We start from the raw sequence: 27,880 nt of genomic DNA, 5'->3' as shown, positions 1-27,880 counted from the left end.
TCACTCATGAGTGATGTGTATCAATCTTCGATTCCAGACACATTGATTTTCACCTAGACCCTTAAATGCTGTGGCTCCCCATACTAACTTCCCTTTGCTTGTAACTTTCCCTTGGCTTGAAATGCCTTCTATTTTTCTCTGAGATCCAAATCAAGAGTTATCATTTTAGTTAAGATGGAGCTAACAATCAAAAGACACAATTTGTTCATTCTTCTATCTATTCTTTCTTCTAGTGAATGTTTATTAAATATGTTCTGTGTTATCAGCCACAGTGTTTGATGATGGACATACAAATATCCATGAAACGACATAGTCACTGGCCACAGGGGCTTGTTTGTTTTACTAAGTGATACTAACAATAAATAAAATGGAGGAGAATATAATAGTGTTTATTATTTATGGACCACCTGGAACACCCATTACACATCAGACACATTAAAAGTTCCTTATGTCACCTAATTCTGCAAAAAGTTTGATAAGCAGATATGATCCTTCATTTTTTATATATGGAAACTGAATTTTACAGTTCTTTAATTTACCCAATGTTTATCACTGAAATCAGAGACCAGGTCTGTATGTCTAGGAAGTTCATATTTTCCCACTGTGCTACCTCACTGACTGCAGAGCATCCTATATATATCATTGCTTGCTATAACGGTCACTTGACTTAAAGGATCTTTGCAAGCTGTTGAAACCCAGACATGCACAAAGAATCACAAACAGGAGCTGAAGATTTTGAGTATATAGGAGGCATGAATTAAGTACCATCAATCACTGGTATAGGGAAAACCAGCATTTGGGATGGCCTGTGTCAGAGTCAAATGCAGAAGTCAAGGCCAGAGAGTGGTGGGCACCAGATTCTAAGGACCTGCCCAATGCCTGGTTCAGTCTTGATAAGAAGGCAAGGGACAGGAATTAGGGACAACTCTTGGCAGTTCTGGAAGAATTTGTGTGGGTGATGTCTTATAGTCTAGGAGGTCCTGTGAAGTTCTTTGATCTGCCTCCTAGCACCCTCTGTCCCCATCATGTCTTTCTTTTAGCTCTTTGTTGGTTTTGCAAGGTACAGTTCTCTTGAGGCTGCATGTAACCAACATAAGTTTTCTGGACTAGTCTCTTGAGCCAGGCAATGCCATTAAAAGTTTCTTGGAAGAGAGCACGACTGAGAGTACAGGAGCCATAAAAGTCTCTGTCATTGTCACCCTACTTTGGGCAAGTCATATTTTTCCTTCTTAATTTTACTTTCCTCATTTAAAACTGTGTACAGATGACTATGAAATGTTTGCAGGTGAACGCAAGTGACTGCTAACAGCAGTTGACTCTGGGGAGAGCACTTTGAGGGCTGAGGGAAGACAGGATACTTCTTTCTTTACAGCATTTTAAATGGTTTGCATATTAGCACATTGATATATATACACACACTATATGTGCACACACAAATGTATATACACCATATATACATATATAAAGATACATATACATACATATATATATATATAATTGTAATTATCACTTATTACATTCCAGACACTGACTGTAGAGCGTTTACCTATCAATCAAAGGATTTGCCTCCACAGTAGACAATGTGCTCTCAGATGCTAAAGATGGAGTCTTGGTCACCTGTGTTTACCTGAAAACTAACATAGCATCTGGCACATGGTAAATGTTAAATAAATGTTTGTCAAACTGCTTACTTTTGAGAAATAAATTAATATGTAGAAAAGAATGTTAAATTAAGCAACCTTCTGAGATGGACCTCCGAAGTTCGGGTATCTGTATATTAAACATGCGCCCCAAGAGGATTTGAGTATCTGTGACTATCTTGCTCCCTAGTCCAGAATGTTAGGATCTGTGGTCTTGGAAGTCAGAGCCAGTATCACAGACCAGCAGCAGCAACTGTCCATTGGGATTCTGGGATGGAAACTGTTTTCTTTATGTTTTCTGACCTTTGCTACAGGTTACAGGTTGAAGGCTTGAAGGTTTCCAGGTGTTTGTAGCAGAAGATTAAGGCAAAGATCAAGAGAGGATCTTGTTCCGAAGAAGGCAAGCAGCAAATGTGGCAGGTGAAGACTTCAAAAAAATTCTTACATACCAAGACTTTCCTTTAGGCGCTGGGCAGGAGTTAGTGCTGTAGGGGGTGACTTCCTCCTAGGAGCCAGCCTGTCGACTTCCAGGCCTTTTTTGTGTGACATCTGCTCTAGCAGCCAGGAGCTGGGTCACAAGGTTCCTTTTTGTCTTGCTTCTGTGCAGGGTGGTCCAGAGGCGATAGGAAGAGGAACAAGGGAGGGAGAATACTGTGTATGCAGAGTTTAAGTGATGTCTTCAGGGCTTGGAAAAAAATGTAATTCTGTTTGAGCAGTTTGCAGGCAGTTTTGCAACTCATCCCCCTGAATTAGGGACCAAATGAAGTCATTAGGCCCTAATCAAAAGCAGCTAATCAGGAGTCAGTGGGAGCTCTACCAATTAATCGCCGCTGGAACCCAACGAGCTGAAGTACCCAAGGCTGGATGAATAAAAGTAATGAAATTAGTATCAGAGCTGTGCAGTACTGCACAACTTCAAGAACAGGTTATGGGCTGCTCAGCTCTTCCTGCCATATCACAAATAAAGGCTCATTGTCAAAACATAGATGAGTTGGGAAGCAGCTTTCGAGCTTGCCCTGCGCTTTTGGTAAGTCAAGATGTGTGTAAGCCAGAGTCAAAAGTGGAATCATGAAAAAAACAGATGAAAGTTGATTTTGTAAGGCGTGATAATATGACCAAAATATCTCTTTCACAGCTTGTGAATAATTTATATCCAGATTCTTTGTTGATGTCCTATTCTTTATTCTTTCGCCTGAATTGCAAAGACAAGAGGTTGTTTCAGGTGAGTCTCTTGTCCTGTACTCAACACTGCACCTGGTGCAAGGTAACTGCTAAATAAATAATATTTATTTAATTAATTCAGGGCAGAGAAAAAAATGTGAACTGAGACTTTTTTTTTCTTTTTTTTAATTATACTTTAAGTTCTAGGGTACATGTGCACAACGTGCAGGTTTGTTACATATGTGTACATGTGCCATGTTGGTGTGCTGCACCCATTAACTCATCATTTACATTAGGTATATCTCCTAATGCTATCCCTCCCCCGACCCCCCCTCCCCACAATAGGACCCGGTGTGTGATGTTCCCCTTCTTGTGTCCAAGTGATCTCAGTGTTCAATTCCCACCTATGAGTGAGAACATGCAGTATTTGGTTTTCTGTTCTTGTGATAGTTTGCTGAGAATGATGGTTTCCAGCTGCATCCATGTCTCTATAAAGGACATGAACTCGTCCTTTTTTATGGCTGCATAGTATTCCATAGTGTATATGTGCCACATTTTCTTTTGTTTTTTTCATTCTTATACTTTAAGATCTAGGGTACATGTGCACAACGTGCAGGTTTGTTACATATGTATACTTGTACCACGTTGGTGTGCTGCACACATCAACTTGTCAGCACCCATCAACTCGTCATTTACATCAGGTATAACCCCCAATGCAATCCCTCCCCTCTCCCCGCTCCCCATGATAGGCCCCGGTGTGTGATGCTCCCCTTCCCGAGTCCAAGTGATCTGATTGTTCAGTTCCCACCTATGAGTGAGAACATGCGGTGTTTGGTTTTCTGGTCTTGTGATAGTTTGCTGAGAATGATGGTTTCCAGCTGCATCCATGTCCCTACAAAGGACACAAACTCATCCTTTTTTATGGCTGCATAGTATTCCATGGTGTATAAGTGCCACATTTTCTTAATCCAGTCTGTCACTGATGGACATTTGGGTTGATTCCAAGTCTTTGCTATTGTGAATAGTGCCGCAATAAACATACATGTGCATGTGTCTTTATAGCAGCATGACTAATAATCCTTTGGGTATATCCCCAGTAATGGGATGGCTGGGTCATATGGTATTTCTAGTTCTAGATCCTTGAGGAACCACCACACTGTTTTTCACAATGGTTGAACTAGTTTACAGTCCCACCAACAGTGTAGAAGTGTTCCCATTTCTCCACATCCTATCCAGCACGTGTTGTTTCCTGATTTTTTAATGATTGCCATTCTAACTGGTGTGAGATGGTATCTCATTGTGGTTTTGATTTGCATTTTTCTGATGGCGAGTGATGACGAGCATTTTTTCATGTGTCTGTTGACTGTATGAATGTCTTCTTTTGAGACGTGTCCGTTCATATCCTTTGCCCACTTTTTGATGGGGTTGTTTGTTTTTTTCTTGTAAATTTGATTGAGTTCTTTATAGGTTCTGGAGATTAGCCCTTTGTCAGATGAGTAGATTGCAAAAATTTTCTCCCATTCTGTAGGTTGCCTGTTCACTCTGATGGTAGTTTCTTTTGCTGTGCAGAAGCTCTTTAGTTTAATTAGATCCCATTTGTCAATTTTGGCTTCTGTTGCCATTGCTTTTGGTGTTTTAGACATGAAGTCCTTGCCCATGCCTATGTCCTGAATGGTATTACCTAGGTTTTCTTCTAGGGTTTTTATGGTTTTAGGCCTAACATTTAAGTCTCTATTCCATCTTAAATTTATTTTCATATAAGGAGTAAGGAAAGGATCCAGTTTCAGCTTTCTACTTATGGCTAGCCAATTTTCCCAGCACCATTTATTACATAGGGAATCCTTTCCCCATTTCTTGTTTTTCTCAGGTTTGTCGAAGATCAGATGGCTGTAGATGTGTGGTATTATTTCTGAGGGTTCTGTTCTGTTCCATTGGTCTATATCTCTGTTTTGGTACCAGTACCATGCTGTTTTGGTTACTGTAGCCTTGTAGTATAGTTTGAAGTCAGGTAGCATGATGCCTCCAGCTTTGTTCTTTTGACTTAGGATTGTCTTGGCAATGTGGGGTCTTTTTTGGTTCCATATGAAGTTCAAAGCAGTTTTGTCCAGTTCTGTGAAGAAAGTCATTGGTAGCTTAATGGGGATGGTGTTGAATCTATAAATTACCTTGGGCAGTATGGCCATTTTCACAATATTGATTCTTCTTATCCTTGAGCATGGTATGTTCTTCCATTTGTTTGTGTCCTCTTTTATTTCACTGAGTTCTCCTTTAACAGATCCTTTACATCCCTTGTAAGTTGGATTCCTAGGTATTTTATTCTCTTCGAAGCTATTGTGAATGGGAGTTCATTCATGATTTGGCTCTCTGTTTGTCTGTTACTGGTGTATAAGAATGCTTGTGATTTTTGCACATTGATTTTGTATCCTGAGACTTTGCTGAAGTTGCTTATCAGCTTTAAGGAGATTTTGGGCTGAGACAGTGGGGTTTTCTAAATATACAATCATGTTATCTGCAAACAGGGACAATATGACTTTGTCTTTTCCTAACTGAATACCCTTTATTTCTTTCTCTTGCCTGATTACCCTACCCAGAACTTCCGAAGAACTGAGATTTTTTTTAATTCCGAATTTTGCACACCTTTTCCTATACCACTTAGGCAGAAAGATTCAGATACCCTTTTCTAATCAAAATAACAGTTTTTACCTGTTAGCAGTTTTTGGTCTAGAAATGTTCACATACTTTGGATTACAGCTTTAAGATCTTAGAAAACAGAACCTCATGTCCAAAATTTAATTTCACAGGTGAAGAGACAAGGGCCAGGGAGTGAGAGGAATTTGTCTTAGGTCCCCCAGCAAATTTGTGGCAGAGATAAGACTAGAGCTGACGTCCTGACTCAAGGTTCAAATGTTTCCCTCAGCACCTGGCCCTTTGCTTTTAGTATTAGCAGTCATCCTTTTTATTTTATTTTATATTAACTTTAGGGATACATGTGCAAGATGTGTAGGTTTGTTACGTAAGTAAATGTGTGCCATGGTGGTTTGCTGCACCTGTCAATCTGTCATCTAGATATTAAGCCTAGCATGCATTAGCTATTTTTCCTCATGCTCTCCCTCTCCCCACCCCCCATTCACCCAAAAACAGGCCCCAGTGTGTGTTGTTGTCTGCCCTGTGTCCATGTGTTCAGCTCCCACTTAGAAGTGAGAACATGTGGTGTCTGGTTTTCTGTTTCTGTGTTAGTTTGCTGAGTAAAATGGTTTCGAGCTCCATCCTTGTCCCTGCAAAGGACATGACCTTGTGCCTTTTTAAGCAGCCAGCCTTATTAAGTATTATCTTTTTGTCCTCTGAGATTTCTAGAGCTATTAGTCTGTCTAAATTGAGGCCAATTAAAGAATTGCAATGGTGTTTCTAGAGTCTGTTGGTGGCCAGGACAGTTAGTCTGGGACACGAGGGAGTCAAGAGCCATCTCGGGCAGAGGGATTGTCTGCACTAGGACATTTGTGTTAAAAAGAGAGGACTTGTTTGTTTATGGGAAGATTTCCATAAAGATGATCTTCTGAGTGAAGGCTGGACTTTAAGATGAAATGAGAGACAGTATTGGTGGAAGAAGAGAACTTAAGGTCAGAAGTTTTGTGTGTGTGTGTGTGTGTGTGTGTGTGCTTATGCATGAATATGTTTTATTTATTATATTCTATGTGTGATTTTGTATTTGAAAGTAGATGCTTGATTCTACCACAATTAAAAAAAAGGATATGCTTAGATTTGTCTGTAATATGTGGGTATGGAGAAGTTCATTTGAACATGGGCATTTTTGTGTGTCCAGGATCCATCAACAGCCTCCTTAGAGGTGTCATATGTGCAGGGAATACTGAGAGAGTGCATTAGTCTACATGTTTATATATATATATATTTTCTTTTTGTGTGTGTGTTGTTTTCCTAGATTTCTCTCTTGCATGTTTGTGGGTATGAGAGTCTGTTAGTATTAATATGTGAATGGGTGTGTGCTATTTGTACAGGGAGGATGATTTAGGCAAGGATTTGAAAGTGTGCATTTAGAAATTGAGGGCATCTCTGTGTTATGTGTGTGTGTGTGTTTGTGTGTGCTTTTCAGAATGGTTTATTATCTTTGTGTGTATTTGCAAGGAGAAGGGGAATTCAGTGTATTTCTATGTGTTTGTGTGCTTGTCTGTGAACGGTATGTTTTGCAGAGGTGTACTTTGTATGTTTGACAGTTAGGCAAACATATAATTTATCATCCAAATGGGGATATGTTTGAGAATGAAATATATGTGTGTGTGAAAGGATGTATTTGAATGTACTTTTAAAAATGCATTTAATTTTGTATGTGTTCTTTGAATGTACTTTTAAAAATGCATTTAATTTTGTATGTGCTATTGGTGTCAGGAATTAATAAGAAGAACGGAAGTACAGGAGATGTCATTAAATTATATAGATCTCTCTTAGACTATAGCCTTTAAACAGGGACATTAATAGAATTAACAGGTAAGAACAGGTCGGCCCCAAAGATAAAGTGTGTGTGTGTGTGTGTGTGTGTGTGTGTGTGTGTGTGTGTGTGTGTGTTACCAGATCAATGAACTGAGAAAAGAGGTCATACATATCTTGTGCTGACAAAAACCCATATGGTTAAAAAAAATCAGCACAGTAAGTAAGGGAAGAAATGTGAACTACATTGTGCTGGAAAGTGTCTTTTATGTACAACATCCGCTTTGCTGTGTCCTCTTTATGCTTCCTGCCTTGTTCCCCATGAGTAACTCTGGCTTGTGATGGCCAAGATAGCCGAGACCTTTGATTCTCTTACCTCCAAAGTTTGGAAAAATAACTCAGTGTGACCTCCATCAGGTAAGAGAAAGAAAGAGGCTAGGGAGAGTCGGCTGCTTCATTTCAGGTGAGTCAGAAAAGAAATCCCAGGGATGCTCCTAGCGGTCTCACTCTTTTTCAGAGTGTAGCTTCTGACTCCCTGGTTTATACATGTACCCCCTGGGGTTGGGAAATTCACTTGCTTAGTTCTCACTGGCTTTGTGGGGTGTAGTGAAGAGACTAGAATGTTACTGCTTCTACTCTACCACGTCGGTGTAGCAGTTTCTCAGCGGCTTCATCCCCCAGTCATCCCTTTTTTATGTACACTCTACATGCTCATCGCAGTGGAATGACTGCAGTCACTTCTAAATGTCATAATAGTTCTAGTAGCACCACTAGTAGTACCAGTTGTGTGGTATATTGAAGATGGCCACAAATTCCTTGTCAACCTCTCATTGAAAGGTAGAATCTAATAGTCTCCCTTGGAATCTGGGATGGCTGTCCTACTTATTTGACCAACAGAATGTGTCAGAAGGGACTTTCTGTAACTTCTGAAGCTATCTCGTAAGAAGCCTTGTAGATTCTGCTCATGTCTCTTTCCCCTCTGGGAAACAAGTCACGACTCAGGGATAAGCCCGAGACACATGGAGAGAACATCCTGATCAATCTGGTCTTTGCCGCTACCCTCGTCAACAGCCTGAGCTGGATACCTGGCTGACAAGTACCACCTTTTTCCTACACAGATGACAACCCAGCCCATAAGCACCAGGTGAGTGAGTGAAGAAGTCATCCTGGAAGTGGGTGCTCCCGTTCATGCTGCGTAGGTCGGAGGCAACTCTTCTACTGAGTTCTTGTGATGCACAAAGCAATGGTTGTTTGATAGTATTATGCTTTGGAGTAGTTTCTTTCATAACAATAGATAATTGGAATAGCATTACTAGAAATAGCTAACATGTGTTGAGCCATTGCTGCTTGTCAGAGTATTTTCTTAGGAAGATACCCACGTGCACACACACACACAGTTGTATATAATGTGTAATACACATGTATTTAATTGTATCTTTATATTAATCTAAAGGCTTTGGAGCTTTTATTATTCTCATTTTACATATGAAAAATCTGAGGTTAGGCAACTCTTCCAGATCACACAGCTAGTAATTGGTAGAAATGTATTCAGACTAGGACTTTATTTTTAATTGCATCTCTCCCTCATAGCTCTGTGCCTTTGTTCATGATGACATCGATATTTAGAAATACACTTTTTGTTTTTTGGGAATAACCTTCCCACTTACCCCACTTTACTCCAACTGACAAATTCTTTCCAATCCTTCGTGGCTTAAATCTATAGTGATAATGTTTTCTTACCCAAATCCATGTAGATGTCCCTCAGCAAATACTGCACTGCTTTCTGTCTAGCTGTGTGAAAACAAGCAAGTTATTCCACCTCCCTGAGGCTCAGTTTTCACATCTGTAAAATCAGTTAAAATGACTTCCTTACAGGTTTGTTGTGAAGATTAAATGGGCTGGCAGATGCTAAAATGTGTCATATATGGAGGACCACGATGCACACACTAACTATTATCAAAGCTGAACTGCAGGCTGGAAGGATGAGTTTCATAGTCAATTAACTTTTGCTCTGTATGTCTCTGGGTGTGCTGAGTTGCCTAAGGCACCACTTGTGCCTTCAAAGAGCTCATAGTTCAGTGGGACAGAAGACAAGCAAAAGAACCAATATATTAATGAGATTCATGGCAGGATAGAGGGGAACATAGACTCTTTCAGTCTCAAAAAGGGGCTCTTAATACCTTTGAGGAGGGCATTTCATGCAAGATTACCTGGAGGTGAAATGAGCCCTGCAGAATGAGAAGATATTAGTGAGGCAAAGAAAAAGGAAAACCAGGAATTCCAGGTAAGAACAAGCTTAAGCAAAGATATAAAGGAACCCAGGAACAGGGTATACGAGGGAACCTCCAGATAGTTTGATCCCTACTTGCATAACAGATTTTGGGTGAAGGTGGTCTGGAGTAAAGAAGCAGGAGAGGCCTTTGGAGAGAACTTTGAATTCTAAGCTGAAGCCTTTATCCCAAGGTCAATGCGATGCTATTAAAGGATTGAGAGCAGTGAGTGTAGATGAATAATTCTGCATTTTAGAACCATTACTTTGGAGCCTGTTTTGGAAGGGCAGGACTGGAGGCAGAGATATGGATGGAGGATTGTTCAATATTCTAAAAGAAGGGTGATGGTAGTGTGATCCAGGGGCATGGTAGTGGGCCTTTGGAGAGATGTCAAAGCAAAAGAAAGAAGGAAACTTGGTGACTGGCTAAGAGGGATAAAGGTGGGGAAGAGATCTGAATGAGCACCTTGGTTTCTGACTTGGGTGATAGTTCATGGTGGCACCCCACATTCAAATATAATTAAAAGAATGCAGAAGGAGGGACAGTCTCTTCTCCCTTTGGAGATGGGATTTCTGCAGGCAGGACACTGGGTCCTGTGACACTAGCTGTACAGGTCACAGGCCTGCAGGAGCATTGAGCCAAGCAGGTCATTACAGGCATATCAACATCTGTTATAGAAACTGAACTCTAATTGTACCAGACCCACTCTGGCATAATAAGTGTGGTTTTTAACATAATGCACTGCTGGAGCGAAGTTGTCAGAAAAGCAGGAGGCGGAGGAGGTAATCTGTGAGACTTCAAAAAGAGAAGATTGAAGCCACTTTATGTGGCTGGAAATGAGTCATTTGTCAGCAATGCCAATGTGCTGTCAGCTTTAGGAGGAGAGATGACGGGGCACCCTGGGGGGAGGGCTGGTGAAAGTGTCAACTTTCAGTCACCAGAGGCCATGTGTGGGGTAAGAAGTGTCAGTCACATCACATCCCTGTCCTGACCTGGGTTAGAGGAAAACCAGGGTCACAGCAGAGCGTTAGCCTTGTAACCAAGGAACCTTGTAACCCTTCACTGTCAGGAAGGAACTGATGTGCTCAGCATTCGCAAAGACTGTTCAGAGCTTTAATTCCTCAGGGCATGTGCACTTTAAAAGAACAGTGGGAGTGCAACACTTAGGAAAAAGAAACTAAGGGGTAAGAGTGGATTGGTGGCAGAAAGGAGGAGATATTTTGAGCAAGGACTTGCCTAAGGTCACTGAAAGAGTATGACATAGGTGAATACCCCTTCTCTCTACCTAGTTGCCAAGTCCAGGGTTATCTCTGGGTCCAAATAGCTTGAAAGCTATTCCTGTGAGTGACAACCCATTCTAAATGGAGTGATCCCTGCTTTGTAGGCTATTGCATTACCTGACACTCCCCTACCCCATCATGCCATTATCGATCACTTGGATACTTACTTGGGTTATAGCAGCAGATCGTCCTAACTGGTCTTCCAGCCTTCATTGCTCTGCTCTCATCCAATTCTTTCTTTTTTTTTTTTTTTTTTTTTTTTTTGAGGCCATAGCGACCATCTTAACTTGAATTGAGTCTTCACCTTTCTCTGTTCTTCTTGGTGTCCTCCCAGGCTACCTTGCTTTGGTCTCGAACAACCTATACCATTTCAATCTCAAACCAGGACAGCTTTTCCTTTGTTCTCTTCACTCTACTCATGCTTGCCCTTTTTAGTTCCCTGAACACAGTGAGGTTTTGTCTTTCTCTAGAACTTTGCTAAGGCTGGTCTCTCTTCTCAGGTAATGTCTATTCATCCTTCAGCTTCAATATCACTTCTTCAGAGAGGTACTTCTTGACTCTGATTAAGTTACACCCTCGACCATACAACACATAGAGACTGTCTTGTAACACTTTATTTGCTTTTGCAATTTTTATGATTATTTTATGTTGTTTATATTCTGACATCCCATTCCGATTCTGAACTCCTTAAGAACAAAGATAATGCTTGTCTTTTTTGCAACTGCATCTTCATGCCTATATGAATGCCTAATGTCAATATTTCCCAGATATTCGTAGAATGAATAAATGAGGCTGGGCACAGTGGCTCACGCCTGTAATCCCAGAATTTTGGGAGGCTGAGGTAGGCGGATCACCTGAGGTCAGGAGTTTGAGACCTAGAGTTCAGCTTGGCCAACATGGTGAAACCCTGTGTCTACTAAAAATATAAAAAGTAGGCAGGTGTGGTGGCATATACCTGTAGTTCCAGCTACTCGGGAGGCTGAGGCAGGAGAATCGCTTGAACTCAGGAGGTGGAGGTTGTAGCGCGCCGAGATTGTGCCACTGCACTCCAGCCTGGGTAACAGAGAGAGACCCACCTCAAAGAAAAAAAAAAGAATGAATAAATGAATGAATAGACGACTCTTTAGTAATTCTGGTGAGCAGGAAAGTTTGGGACTGCATGCACCAGGCAACATCACAGATATATCAAATGACTTGTGTAGGCAAAGAGACAGTCAGGAATCAAGGAGCCTTATCAATAACTTGCCTGCCATTTTAAGCTATTTCCCTCTCACACTTGCTGGAGCAGGATAGCTTTGAGGAACAGAAGTTTTAGAATACTTTCCATTAGACCAGTGGTTCTAAAAATCTCCTAAATACATAGATTAGAGGGTTCTATCCCAGTGCTTCTGATTTAGTAGGTCTGGGGTGGACTTCAAGAATTTACATTTCTGAAAAGTTCCCAGGTGGTACTGATGATGCTGGTACGGGGGGTCACACACCTTTAGAGAGAGTGCGCTACACATAATCTCCAGAGGCAAGGGCTCTGCTTTTCACATTTGCTATTTTTATATGCAGATGCTATTGCATAAACATATACACTGCTACATTGTATATGCTCAAACATTTTGTTGACTACGCGAAAGAAACTCGGTGGGCACCTTTGCCCATCATGTAGTTCTGTTTCCAGAGCTAATTCCTCTTATCCATTCCTATTCCACGTTAGATGATCAACGCCATCACAAGCTCCCCTTACCAACCACTTGACCTTCTCTAGGTAGCTTTTATGTTCCACCCATCCTCAGCAAGAAACATCATCTCTCCTTGTATTTTCTGTTCCTAAGGCCTTGATGATATTTAATAAGCCACTTCAAGTTATGATGTTAACCGGTAATGGCAGATCAACATGTCACCTCTGTAAAGATAAATTTTATTCTAACATTCGATTGAACATTGATCCATAATGGTGATCAGCTTGTGCAGTATTGCTTGCTGGCTAAACTAAGCCTTTACAGATCTTATTACAAGAGTTTTATTTAGCAAACTATACAACATTAAAAATAATTGTGAGGGCCAGATGTGGTGGCTCATACCTGTAATCCCAGCACTTTGGGAGGCAAAGGTGAGAGGATCACTTGGGGACAGGAGTTTGAGACCAGCCTGGCCAACATGGCAAAACCCAGACTCTATTAAAAATATATAAAAATTAGCCAGGCATGGTGGCACGAAGCTGTCTGTAGTCCCAGCTACTTGGGAAGCTGAGGCAGGAGAATCTCTTGAACACAGGAGGCAAAGGCTACAGTGAGCCGAGATGGCACCACTGCACTCCAGCCTGGGTGACAAAGTGAGACGCCATCTCAAAAACAAACAAAATGATTGTGGGGTAAGCTACGATAAAACAGCTTAATAGCAAAAATTACTTGTCTATACTTTAGAAATATCCACATGCATAGTATAAATTGGTGTGTTAACTATAATTGTTCCTTATCTATGCTGCAAGGATCTTTCATGAGGAAATATTTTGGTACAGTAGGTAGGATTGCCATATACACTCAAAAATAAATGCGTGCATACATGCTTATATAAGTACATACATACATATGTATGTAAGTATAGATATGGGTAAAGATGTATGTGTATATGTTTTTTTCTTCACGAAATCCAAAAGATTTTCACTTTTTGCCTAATCACATTGAGTCCATATGCATTAAGTTTTATTCTAAGAAATAGGGTCTAGTATAATAAGCATTATCTGTTTTCATACATACTAGATTGTGTCACTCACCTCACACTCATTAAATGAACATTTAGTAAAATTTCTGAAAAGTTACTTCTGCTAGATCAAGCTGTAAACTATTAGAGACTAGAAGTGATTTATTGTTTTTTATTGGTGGCAAGGCATCACAATCCCTGAGCAATTTACCAGGTTGATTTAATTTAGAGTCACTTCCATGCTTTCCTGGAGATCTACCCTAAATCTCTAGCTGAACAATGTTAGAAATTGATGAAATGTTCAACCCTATGTCACACATACACACGAAGTTCAATTTCAGCACTGATACTCTCATCTGCAGGCTTGGTACTGCCTAGAGAAAATCAAATATTTTCTTTCCTCTAGAGTCCGATAGGTGCTTGTGACAGTAAGAAATAAGGATGAGAACTAATGCACTGAGCACATGCTGTATGCCAGGTGCCCTTTGTAGGTTGTCACGATTCTATGCCAACCCTGGGAAATAGACATCATTTTTTCTTCCAGGAAAATTAAGCAAAAAGCAGAAAGAAAAAAGGAAAGAAGTCTGGGAGTGACGTTGTATGCTTATGGCCATGCATCTAGCAAATGGCAAAAAAAATGGATGAAGACACAGGACTGATTGTCACTAAAAGCCATGTGGCATGTTTGAGCAAGGTCAGTGCCACAGTAGAACCACTTGTGGTGACCACATGCCAGCTATGGGTGTAACTAAAAAACATAAGGAGTCAGAAATCATTTTCCAATTATGTCCCTCCATTTGTTTCACGCCAGGGAACTGTATGGGATCTTTTTCTCTACTGAATTTCAAGACAAGATTTTGTACCACTTTTCTGAAATTTCTCTGAGATGTCTTTCATCTCACATCTTTTTGTTTGATTTAATTTTGAGAATCAAACTAAGTCCCTCTCATTTATGAATCCTTCTCTGAATTCACCACTGAGAGTAACTTTCTTCATTTACGTACTATAGAATGCTGTGCTTTTTATCAATCATTTGACAATTTGCAACTTGTCTTGAACCTATGTGTTAGGACATTAAATATTTTATATTTAAATATTTATTAGGATACTCAATTAGTTTAAGTCAAGGGATATTAGGATTGATGGCAGAGATATGTGAGGCTCAGATTTTGAATCAAATCAATGGCATTAGTTTGTTCAACCTCTAATTTCCTTCCCAAGGTGGAGAGAGAGATAGAGAGAGAAAAAACGGGATTTCACTGGTATTTCCAATCCGTTACCTTTGAAGCTCAAGTTCCTCCCTGTAAAATGAGAATAGAAGTTCTTATTATGCCGCCCTCATGAGGCTAATATGAAGGTCGGATGAAATAAAATAAGGGAGAGTGCTCAAAAATCACAAACAGTTGCTATCATTAGTATTACATTAGTAGGTCAACAACAAAAACAGGAAAAATAAAACAAAACCGATGAATCCATGAACCACTTGAGAAAAAAAAAAAAACAAAAACTTCTCTTTAAGTTAAAATTCTTAGAAGACTGCCCACAATAATGAAATATGTTTTTCTTGTGGTGACCACATGCTAGCTTATTTTGCTTATCCTCAAATTCTTGGTAAAGTTCAATTTCTTTGTACACTTTACTATTATAGAATTAGTAAAGATTTTAAACAAGCGTCAGCCTTTTTTAAATAGGTTTCCTAGGCAGTAAAGATTAAAAACAGAATTACCAATGGGGAAGGGGAAAAGACGGTTTAAACTATCCAAGAAATAACATCATTATTCAAGAGTTTATAAAATCTGTTTAGCAGTGTCCAATTGCTTGCCAAGAATACACAAATCATTCTTATTTTTTTAACTCTTCACATCTCAGTAAATTTGTATGTACTAAAATGGCATTTAAAAACGAACATAGTCTAAACCCTTCTTTTTCCAATGTAGGGAATTTGAAAACATCTGTAGCATTAGGAAGTTTGACTAGATCAGAAACAGAAAGAGTATGGCAAGTTGGTCCAACACTGTCCAACTCCGTGGCCATGGCAGGCATCACTAATGGATTATAGTACTTTCCCACTGAACTAGGAAGTAGCCTCAGAATCACCCTCTCCTCACTGCTCCCAGCAGGTGGTATCAATCAATTGCAGCTTTGCCACTGTAGGAGATCTTACATTTCATTGTTTAGCTCTGACATTTTCAGAGGATATAAATGCAATGAATTTGCCTAACTCCTAAAATTCATTTTCTTAAAAAAAAAACAATCTGTTCCTATTCTCTGGAAGGTGATGACAAATTTCAGCATTTAAGTTGGTATTTCTCATTCAGTTGTCTGTCTTCTCCATTTCCCAATCTGTGAATGGTACTGGTGTTTCTCAGTAGGAGATGCCAAGTAAATGAAGCCGCCCAGCAGGAAACCCTGTTTGGCAATTCTAACAAGGCTTGAAGAATTGGTTTCCTCATTAGAAACAACAGAAGTTTTCTATCTAGTGAATTCGCAAGTCCCTGATCCAGTGCTCTCCTGAACAAAATATTGATGCATAAGAAATACAAATGAAAAGTAATTCCTCGATAATGATGGTATCAAGCATTCACCTAGATTATAGGAGATAAAAATTCCATTTCCTTGCAATGTATTGTCTCTACTGATAGACTTTAACTCTGGGAGTGGAAGGATTTTTATCTCCTGAGTAGGGATTACCACGTGATGAAATCCTACCATGTGTCCATGTCCTTCATGCATACTATCTCACTGAAATCACAATAACAATTGTTAACATATATTAAAGCTCGCTCTGTCTGGAACTGTTCTAAGCACCTTACTTGAATTAACTCATTTAATCCCCACAAGAGCACTATGGAGTAGATAATAATAACATTTTCTAACAAATAAGTAATTAGAGGCAAAGAGTAGTTCAGTAATTTGCCTGAAGGTCATACATTAGTAGGGCAACTTGCATTTGAATCTATGTAGTCTGGCTCCAGGATCTGAACTTAGAACCACAGTATTATACTACCTTCTCATGTCCCCAAGGGTTGGTTGTTACTTTTTTTTTCTGATGAGAAAAGCAAACTTCAAAACCCAGGTCGCTTGCCCCATTGCCTTTCAACTAGAAAGTGGCAAGAATTAGATAGCAGGATAGAGCCAGCACTTCTCATCTATCATCTTATTTGATTCTGGCTACCACCCCATGACGTAGATGGTGGTAATTCCCCCATTTAACAGATGATGAAACAGGTTCTAGTTCAATTGTAACTTCTCAACATAACACAGCTAGTAAATGTAGAGCCAGGCTTTGAATGAGGGAGCCCAACTTGAGGATGTCCATGTGATACCAGTTATCAAGGAGTTGATAAGATCTGAAAGAAAAAGCAGGGCAAATATGAAAAAAATCTTCCAAGTCTGATGGACCAGAGACGTCATGAGGCACTTCTGAAAGAGGACAAAGGGCTCAGAGAAAAATCAGAGTGATATGGTCAGTTTCAGCGATGAGAAGGATCATTAATTGACTCTTTAAGAATAAGTACAGGCTAAGTTATGGAGTCTTAAAGAAAGGTGACTGCCAATATCGGTGGGAGTGGGAGTGGGGACACTGTGTGTTTGTATGCTGATAGTAAGGAGATCAGCATCTAGTGTTCAATTTCCTAAGAGGCACTAATATTTGATTGACAAATAAAATAGAAACTTGTTGAAGATCTATGGTTAATATCTGTTTAATATCTGCTTCATCAAATGCAATGAAAATGTTTCTGAGCCTTACTTCAGAACCCAGACAGAAAGATTCTGGAATATAGTTTTTCCTTATTTGTTCTCATTCTCATTCTATTCCCATTTTCCTCTTTTCTTCTTTCTTTCCACTCTTTTTTCCCCTTTTCTTCCCTCCTGTTCTCTCTCCTTCTCCTCCTCTTCCTCTTCCTTTTTCCCCTTCTTCCTCCTCCTCTCTTCCTCTTCCTCTCTCCTCCTCTCCTGCTTTCCCTCCCTGCCTCACTTCTACCTCACAGTATTCTTGGGACTTCTTTTCAGCCCATAATGGAATTCTGTTCTTTAAGTAGGGCTTTAAAAAATTGTGACCCTTAGTTTATTTTAATTCCATTTCAGCCTTTGATATGTCAACAGTAAATGGTTCTTATGTTCATTCCCTCCACACATAATCTCAGCTCCCATTGTGCCATTAGATTTGTGCCTCTCCTCTGCTATTCTGCCTTATATGTGTGTATGCATATATATATGCATATAAAATGTAAAATGTCTATATATACAGGTTACACACACACATTCACTGCTAGCTCACAGTTTTGAGGTTTGAGGGTTGTTGGGTTTTCTTTCCCAATCATAAACAATGTTTCCATTCTACAGCCCTTCTCTAGAGAAGACCCATAAAATTTGACTCATGAAGAGAGAGAAAAAAATTCAGGAGGCAAAAGTAATATGGGGAGAAAATGAAAGAGATTTAGTGCAGCTATCAACCGACCGTTGTGCTGTCTTTAAGAGTCTGTTGAAACAACATAATAAAAGGTAATAAAGGCTGGATTTATAGCCTACCTGGCGGAAATGGCTGCTGTTTGTATCTTGCCCAGTTGCAGACCACTGCAGGTCTTTGTCTTGGGAGCAGGATCTCTTTTCCTTAGAGAGGTCTTTTTTCCCTTGGACTTAAGGGACATCGGAAAGTATCCAAATCAGGTTGGCAGGGAAGTTAAGCATCTCTCTGGTTCTTTCTCTTCCCTTCTTTGCTCTGGGATTTAAGGACCCAGTGTTGTTTCTTTTAAAAGCTGTATTTGATTCGGTTCGCCTAGGAAAGCCCTCAGTGATTACTAAACTAGGTAAAGAGAACTTTGAACTTTAAAAATGGTCATGCCAGCTCCTATGGGATTAAGGGCTTATTCTTTCACCTTAAAGTTCAAATAAATATCCCAAAACTTCTAAATCAGTACAAATCAGCTTGTCAGTCCTTCTCTTCTATCCCTAGGGCCTGACTTAACAAATATGAAGTGACCAACATAATGCAAGCATGACCATGATGTTGAGTGACTACCTTAACGCTGAGGACACAGAACTAAGTGACTTTCTGTATGAAACTTGCATTCTCACAGGTGTAATAGTTAATAAGCAAGTAATGAAATAAATATAAAAATGTAACAGGTTATGGAGTAGGTGTCCATGGCTGTGGAAATGTGTTATGTAGGAGATGCGATTGATGATAGAGGACAATGAAAATTGTTGGGAATTTTGTGCTCAGGTTTTTTTTCTGTATTATTGCCATTTTCAAAAATATGTATACTAAAGTCACAGCTTTCATATACACTAATAACAACTAGTTTAAAATATGCAATAGAAAAACCTATTCTTTGTAGAATAGTACCATGCATGCAAAGTAGTTCCACTGGGTGCTCACAAAATCTCCATGAAGGACTCTTCTACCATAATTTGGGCTTGAGCCTGCCTTTTGCCTGACTCCCTTTGTATGGGGTGCACCGTTGTCAACAACATCTAAAATTTTCATTTCAAATGCTCTTTGAGCTAATTTTGGTCACCCAGGGGCTCAAGGACAATGGGTTCTAGCTGCCATCACACTCTGCCTCATTATGGAGGATTTCAGGCCACCCTTGGTCTCCCAAAGTGAGATTTTCTCCTTTCTTCTTCAATTCAGCCCAGTCCTCTCTGCCTGCCTGTGGCTGGGCTGTGTCACAAGCTCTGTTCCCTGTGTCATGGGTAATAGTCACTCAGGGAAACTTGCCATCTGGCAAAAATGCCACATTTTTGTCACAAGAACTTTCCTATGTCCAGTGCTTCTGTTTACCATTGGGAGAAGATAATTATCTATGTTTTTTTATTGGAATAGCAAATAGCCTGAGGACAGTGAAGGAAGATCATGATCCCCCCCTTAGTCTTAAAGTGTGACTTAGTCACACTTTACCCCATACGTAGAATGCTTCCACATGCAAATCTCTCCCCTCCTTTAAAGCCCACTCCAAATGGTACCTCCTCCATGGAGCCTTCTTGAGTAACATAATGATCTACCCATCTTCTGAAGTTTCATAGGAAATCTCTTGGAGCCAAAGTGGCCTGGATTCATAACCTGCTTCAACACACACCAGCTATACAGTGTAAGCCTTCAGTGTTTGCTGCAGTGATATCACCTGTACCACAGCTTCTTCTGCAGTGCGACCTTTTCACTTCCCCATGATGAACTGGAGTGTAATTTCTAAGTTAATCCATGCTTGCCTTATAAGTACCTTGACCAAATAGATTACAATGGAAGTGGGATTGCATGACTTCAGATACTGTTAGAAGAACCCAGCTGCCAGCAGAAAGCTAAGGTACATAGAGAGGCCTCTACGTAGGTAGGTGGCTCTTACAGGCAGTCTCAGCTGAGCCCAAATGTCAACTCACCTCAGGTTCCAGATCTGTACATAAAGAAATCTCTTGTTGATTTCAGTCTCTGGACATTTGAGACCTCCCTACTGCCTCAGGTATCTTGGAGTATAAACACGCTACTTCTGTGATATCCTGTTCTAATTCCTGGCCCACAGACTTCATGAACATGATCAAACGGTTTCATACCACTATGATTCAGTGGTCTTTTATGCAGCAATAAAAAAAAATCTAGAGCAGTGTTTCAATTCCTAAATGAGCAAAATGGTATGATACTGTCAACCCTAGAGTGTAGTAGAAAATTAAATGAAATAATATATGAAGCACCTGGCAGTGCTTGACATTTAGAAAGCATTTAATGAATTTTTTTTTTTTCATTTTCTTCCAACTACAGTAGCTACCTGTCCACACATCTTACGTTTTACTAAAATTTTTGCTCTTCTGTGACAGGAGTTGAATCATATTTAAATTGTAAGCCCTGTGTTACCACTGTGTATATATTATATGCTTATAAAATATTTACTGAGTAAAAAGATGAATAAACAGCTATAATGAGCACTGGATTGGGAGCCAGAAACTTTAGTTACTAGCTGTGCATTCCTGGTAAGTTTTTTTCTGTTTAATAATTATTTTTCTTATGTTAAAATTGAGAAGGCTTAGGTTGAAAGGGGAGATATGGTGGCAGATTGAAGAAGACCTAGCAACTGTTTTTAAATTCTTAAAGAATTGTTATGAGGAAGAAGAATGGATTTCTCTGTTTAACTCTCAAGTAGTACAGTCAGGGACCTGTATGGAATACACAGGCCCAAGACAAATAATTATCCAGAGTCAGATTGTTCAAAGAAGGAAGAAATGCTTTGTGAGCTAGTAAATACCCTGTCGCAGAGGTGTTTCTGTGGGAAACTTGAGTGTAACCTTCCTACTCTGCTGTAGAGGGTATGCAAGCATTGGAGGAGGCAAATTCCATCCCCTATATTCCTAATTCTACCACTGGATGAATTCTTTCAGCTCCAAAAATTTTCAAATTTGCAACAGATCTTCTGACTCTAGTCTTTTCTGTAATTGCTACGTCAGTGGGTCTGGAGTGGAATGGATAGGAAGCTGGGAAGTACTGCAACCTGGGGATAGCCCAGCTTGTTTATTTCAGTGATGCAGGGGAGGGCAGCAGAAGTGAGGCATTGCGGGGAGGAGTATTGATCAGGAACTAAAATTTAAGTGCACTTCCAAAGATGATTAGAGAGCCACGATTAATGCTCTGTAGGGGATCGCTAGGAGGGCACTAAGTAACAAGAACTGGAAAAACCTCTGGAAAGTATGGATGCAGAAACTCTAAGTGATGGGGGCTTCAGAGACTGAAGAGTAGGTTTGCAATTTTTCATAGGAGCATCTACATTTGTCAGGTAAGAATGGGTTACATTGCACCCCCAAATAACTTCCAAAGGTCTTCAGATTAACACCACAAAAGTTTAATTCTCATTCATGCCAAATCAACTCCACTCTTCAGTGTCATAGCTAAGCTCTCCAAGTGGCTTTGGTTTTGTGGCTCCACTTTCTCACCATGAGACTCCAATAGAGGAAGAAGGAAACATGTGACCTGGAGAGTGGAAATGGATATTGGAAGCTGCTGCATCAGCAAGGAAATGCTTTATATCCTCAAATGACATGTGCGTCTCCTGACAGCTCATTGACCAGAATTAGCAACATGGCCCTTCCTATCTAGAAGGGTCTGGGAAGGATAGTCCTTCTATGTGTCCAGAAGGAGAAAAGAACCAGATATGTGTGAGCATGTCTCTATTATGGTAGAAAAGAGAATTGAAAAGGAAAGAAGATCTACAAAGTGTCTGAGGAGCTGAGACAAAAGAAAAGTAAGTCATCTCATTGAGCCACAGTTTCTTCATCTCTCAAAGAAAGATGATCATGCCCACTGCACTAAAGGTGTCATGAAGATTACATGAGAAAATGCACATGATATCTCTCAATCTCTTTGCCAATGGCAAGACATTTTTAAAAATGAAATACTGGGCCTGGGCGTGGTGGCTCAAGCCTGTAATCCCAGCACTTTGGGAGGCCAAGGCGGGTGGATCACAAGGTCAGGAGATCAAGACCATCCTGGCTAACACGGTGAAACCCCGTCTCTACTAAAAATACAAAAAAATTAGCCAGGCCTGGTGGTGGGCACCTGTGATCCCAGCTACTCGGGAGGCTGAGGCAGGAGAATGGTATGAACCTGGGAGGTGAAGCTTGCAGTGAGCCGAGATTGCACCACTACACTCCAGCCTGGGTGACAGAGTGAGACTCCATCTCAAAAAAAAAAAAAAAAGAAAAAGAAAAAAGAAAAGAAATACTATTTTATGATTGGTGGTTGTACTACTATGAAACCATAAAATGCTAGATTTCATGGGGGTATACAAGACTTTCTCTAGTACAGCCTTCCCTTTGGCACAACAAGTTTTTCCTATTTTTTAAAGCAACCCTATTAGCTGAAGGTACAAGAATTTTCATTACAGAAGATCCTAAATGAGAGCAATGATCAGATTTAGCTGGAAAGCCACACACATGAACAACTTGATTCAGAAGGATCAGAGAACATTATTTGCCCCCTTGCAGATCTAGGGGGCCTGGAGCTTTTACATGAGCCCCAAAGGATGTACCAGATACAAAATTGGCAGGATGACTGGAAATTTTCAAAATGCACAGGTCAGTTGCAAGAAATTTGATGCTGTTTTTGGGAAACTGGTGGCTAAAAATAGCCATGGTTTTCCTGGATGAGGCATTATTTTGAGGTTGGTCTTTGTGACCTGTATGTTTTTGCCATCTCTGCTCAGTTCCCATGGTTTTTACTTCCTTTCATTGTCTGTATCTATAAGATTCAGAGCTGTATTAGAAACATTCTACTTTCTTTCATTGATATATTTATTCACATATCATTTATTCACTCATTCATTTATTTATCCATATACCCTTTGCTTTCTTTCCATGACTTCATCAAGTTTCATATTTAGAGTACAAACATTTATTGAGCACTTTCTTTTCTCTGGACACTGTGTTAGGCACCAGGGATTCTAAACGTGGGGGAAAACAAACTAAGCAACAACAACAACAACAAAAACACAAAATAACATATCCAATTCGCGGGGGTGCAGACAAGCAAACATAATTACAAAAAATAATGCAGAGTGCAGCAGGAGTTCAGAATTTCAACTAGCTTGAGAGTAGAGGGGTACAAGAAGGTTTCTTAGAGGAAGTGGCAGTTGAACAAATTCCTGAAGGTGTTGTTCAAGTCGGGAGGGTGGGAAGGGCATCCTAGGTAAAAGGAACAACATTTATGTTGTAAGGAAGCCAAGTTGAAAAGAAAGCCATGTGCAGGCAAGCAAGGTATGTTTGAAAGACCTGCAGTTATTCTGGGAGGCTCTTGCTTAATGTGTGCCTCATATTGCGGATTTAATCACTACCCCACAAATTATTCTTCAAGATTCAACTTGGTCATTTAAACACAGACTCTAACAGAGTTTCTGACTCACACTAGGCACTAGAAAAATCTTATTTCTGAACTCTTTGCTGTTGCATTTTCGCCCTTACTAGTCCCATAGTGCCTTGCAGAAAGTAGCCATTCAATAAAGTTACCTCCAATTTAATCCCATCCCTCTCCACCCAGTTCCATTTTAACTTCCTTTTCCACCTACAAAGACCCTGAGGGCCAGAAACAGGGTAGCCTCTTCCCAAGGCCTCCTTGTCTTTTTCTGCTTGAGGAAATAGCTTGTGGTGTCTCCTAGTCTGTCTGTTTCTCTGCCTCTGGGGAATCTCCTCTCACGTAAATCCTGCAGTTAGAGGCTCCCACCCCCTCCACCGGAGCTACATCTGCCTCCCTAGGTAGGCACCCATTTGATTAGGAAGAGATAATCACGGGGGCTGCTTCAGCCTACAGCTTGGTGAAGACAGGAAGAAATTCTGAATAAATTTGTGGTTTCAAGAGAAGGACTCCCTGTCTCTCATCACCTACCAGCTTTCTGTCTGCCTATACATTTGGACTCAAGGCACAAAATTTTGATTCTTCATTTACTTTTTTCAAAAACCATATAAATTAGGCAATAAATAGGAATATGCCTCTTTTTTGGTAGATGAAGAATGTGAGCCCTGAGGGATGAAGTATTTGACTTAGGTCGTAAGGTTGATTGTCTAGCAAAGACTTTGGATTCGATCACTGATTGGTTTTATGTCCTCCATAAAGGAAAGCAAGAGAAAGTAAGCAAAGCATTTTTTTTCCCCTTGAGATGACCTAATTTTGACTTGTGTGTGGGTGTGTGTTTGTACACATATATATTATTAATTCAAATTATATATTCAACTTAACTTTTAGAAACATTAGGAATATGTGCAGAATGTAAGAAATGTATAAAGTAGAGGAAAGCCTAAGGAGGAAACCAAAGTCATTCATTATATCCAGAGATACTTTCTGGTTGATATATAATGTGTGTATGTGTCTATATAAAATTTCTGCATAATTGGAATTATAATACACGTGTGCACACATAGTTATTTTCTAACTACATTTTGTATTGTAAACATTTCCACAGGTCATTAAATATTCTTCTAAAGCACAATTTGGGTTGTGCTTAATGTTTAGATCTATATCACTGGATTGTCTCCTTGCTGTTCAATTCAAGGGAGAAAAAAGCAAATCAAAAAATACTGGATTAAGAGGGAGAAGCTCTGTGTCTAGCCCTAGTTCTGCCACTCTCTCCCATGAGTCTCTCTTTGTCCGTCTGTGAAATGGGATAATAGTTATCCTTTTACCAGTCACAGAATCTTATTTGCAGACTCAGGTAAAATCACAGCGATGGGTTTGCCCAGGAACGTGGGATTGCCTGGTGCTGTCTTGATTATTGTGTTGCTTTTTTCATCAGCCCAAACACAAGAGCCTCCCAGGAGGTGGGTTTTTTCCTTTTTTTGGCAGTGCTCACATGGGCAACACAGTTCATTGGAAGCACCTCTGCTCCAATCGCCCTTCTGCATCGTCTGTCTTGATGAAAAATGACCTGTTATTATTTCTTACCTTTGAGTTTGGGAGGCCCCAAAGAAATCAGTAGCCACATAAAATCGCTGCTGTTATTGTAACAGTCTTTTTCATTGATGGATTTAAGTGTGAGGTGTTTGCTATCGATTGTTAGCGTCTGTCCTGGAGAGGCTGCTCTGCAGGGAGGCAGTGATAATGGTGGAAACGGGCACCTCCAGGGGCTGTGGCATGCTGAGTGGTTTTCCCGAAGCTGGGAAAAGTGTGTTTGCACTCCAGAGGCGTCTTGCTTTGTAGGATAAATGTACACCTACAAAGGTGATTTCAAAGATGTAACCCTTTAGAATAGGTACTGCCTTCTTCCTGGATTTCTTTCTAATTTGAGAGAGTTGACATTTTCATCCCCAATGTGATATTTGGCAGGCTACTAATTCTTTCTGTTTTAATATTTTTGGTCCTTTTTAGGAATCAGCACTTAAAGACAAAAAGTGAAAAAACAATGAAGCTTCTGTTATGTCTTAAATGAGTCCTGTCATGTAATAAAACACATTCTAATGTTTCCCCTTCCTTTCTTCCTGTCTTTTGTATTTTCTCTCTAGCTTACCTGCTTGAATTGTTCCTTCCCACTCTTTCTGCTTTCAGAAAATAAAACAAAAACTTAGTGTCTACTACATTTAAAACAACAAGGTGTTAAGCATTGTGAGAAACCAAAGCTTGATGATGACATAATCTTTGCCTTCAGAGAAACCCACTAATATACAGTTTATAGACATATATATGTTCTCATAAATTAAACAACAGAACAAATTGGAAAGCTCTCAGGGAAAGTAGTGAGTAGTAGACAGAGTGATAGAACCTTGATATGTTACAGTTTAGAGAGACCCCAGAATATCATGAGACGACTCCATCATCACCTTTACGGAGAAACTCGAGCCCAGGGAAGTGGAGTCTAGTCCAAGGTCTCCTTATGACCTAACCTGTGCTTTTGATTTATATTCCTGATGGTTTTGCACCTGAAAGACAGATTTAAACCTTGCTACTTACTGGCTGTGAATGTACCTAACCTCTCTGAAGCTCAGTTTTTTTAATCCAGAAAACAAGCCTTTGCAGGATGCTTGTGAGTGACAGTGGAATAATGTATGCAGTTCACCTGGCCTGGTGGTGTTTTGTACACACCCTTTCGTGCTACCCCTAAGCTGCATTCCGCTTTGGAGAGCCACAGGCACTAGTGTAAATCATATTCTTTCCATAAACCAGCATACGCCCTCCCTCCTGTGAACCCAGATGGATGGAGATACACTTTGGGGATGTTGTCTGGGTATTTGTCTCAAATGCTAATGATAGCTCCCTTTGGTAGAAAAACAAACCCAGGCCAGTGGAGTTCTTAGAATATTAGTCCTATGAACCAAAGAATTGATCCATCAACAGGACTTGCTGAGCAGGCACCTCATACACAGAGCAGCTCAGGCACAAATGTGACAAGCACCGGTCTTTCACAGGGAGCCCTGGAACCATAACTTCCATAACTCCCTTCTCCAATCTAGAACATGCCCCAGAGCTTTCCAATATTCACCTCCTCCCTACTTCTAGTTCCTACCAGGTGTAAATTTTAAAATCCTACACCTCAGAAAGAAAGAAAGAAAAAAGCCAAATATTACACAAAACTGTGGAAGAAATCTAACTTTCTAGAACTCTGGAAAAATGCTTTATTTTTCAGTTAGGAAAACTTTCTGTGCAAAGAGCTAACCACCCTGCCTACTCAGCAAGGCTAATCACCTGCATGTTAAATTTTCTTAGGACAATGGGAGGAACATGTGGTGAGTCTCTCTGTGAAAAAACAATCAAACAAAAACAAAAAACATTCCACTGATGAGTGGGTGAGGGCGTGCAACAGAAGCTGAGTCAGTGACACAGATCGAGATGCAGGAACTAGGAATTCAGAGAGATAGACTGAGATACGGATGAAGGCATGAGAGAACAAAGTTGGAAACTGAAACTGAGAGAGGAAAGAGACGATGAGAAAGATGAGGTGTGTGGGAGAAAAGATACAAGTGGCACAGAGATGGTGAGAAAACACAGCCAGAGTCTTAGATCACATAAGAGAAAAACATAATGAGAGGTGGAAGAACTAGCACAGACAACCAACACAGAGCCTGCAACCAGTGTTTCTTGCAGTTAGCAGCCAGCAGCCTGCAGCCAGCAGCAGGGGGCATCAGAACGCCACGGATAGTAAAAGATGCCAGGGAGCCAGTACAAGGAGAGAGGAAGTGAGAGAGAAATAAAGAGAGAAAGAAAAGGGATAAGAAACCTTCCTCTTAACTTTGAGATTAGAGGGAAGAGAGAGCCGCTATTCCTCGGGGTCCTGCATTTAGTGCTAAGCCAATTCCCCCAGACATCTTCCTGCTCCCTGCTGACAGTGAAGGTGTGTAAGTGGTTGTGGAAAATAACACTGAAGGCTTTCTCAAAGAGATCCAGTCCAAGGGAGATGGCCTGGGCATAAGCCAGCTGACTAACACTTAGACATTCTGTTAGGCAGAACTCAGGTGCAAATAGCATATCTCCCTGAATGTAGTTTATCCAAGCATTTTCTTCTACTTCACCGCCTCCCAAAAAAGAATTATTAGGAGCATACTAGGATATTGCATAGATAAGGAAGTGATGGAAAAGTAAGCCTTGGGGAAAAAAGACCAAAGGATTTATGTTAAGATATTTTGTTTTTGTTTTGTTTTGATTTTGTCTTTTTCCCTCATCCATGCTGTGCCAGTCTTACCCTCCTAGCCCTCTCTATGCAGCAATCATTTCATCTGGTGTCACTTCCTCAATCATTTATCAGAGATCAAGAACTCACTTTCAATTTCAGTTTAAAAACAAAATCCAGATGAGGTTTCTGATTGGCTCAGCTTGGAACATGTGCTCACACCTTGGGTCAAAATCACCCGAAGAGTGACATACTCTGATTGGCCCAATACTCTGAAGCCACACCCACACTTGTGCAGGCCTGGAGATAGGGGAGCAGCACACGTG

At 40.3% G+C, this 27,880-nt stretch overlaps 2 long non-coding RNA genes across 2 annotated transcripts in view; both read left to right on the top strand.

Annotated features, from left to right (window-relative positions):
* Nucleotides 1-27,880, top strand: part of LOC126936828 (uncharacterized) — a 90,913-nt gene that overhangs the window by 17,643 nt on the left and 45,390 nt on the right. The gene's annotated exons all lie outside the window — the stretch shown is intronic.
* Nucleotides 7,141-27,880, top strand: part of LOC126936829 (uncharacterized) — a 40,190-nt gene continuing 19,450 nt past the window's right edge. The window contains exon 1 of the long non-coding RNA XR_007719586.1: nt 7,141-8,385. This is a non-coding gene — a long non-coding RNA (uncharacterized LOC126936829). The remainder of the gene's footprint in view (nt 8,386-27,880) is intronic.

Source organism: Macaca thibetana, chromosome 15, assembly GCF_024542745.1.
Source record: "Macaca thibetana thibetana isolate TM-01 chromosome 15, ASM2454274v1, whole genome shotgun sequence".
NCBI classification, from domain to species: Eukaryota; Metazoa; Chordata; class Mammalia; order Primates; family Cercopithecidae; genus Macaca; species Macaca thibetana.
Note: the sequence above shows the minus strand (reverse complement) of the source record. Positions and strands in the feature narration are given on the sequence as shown.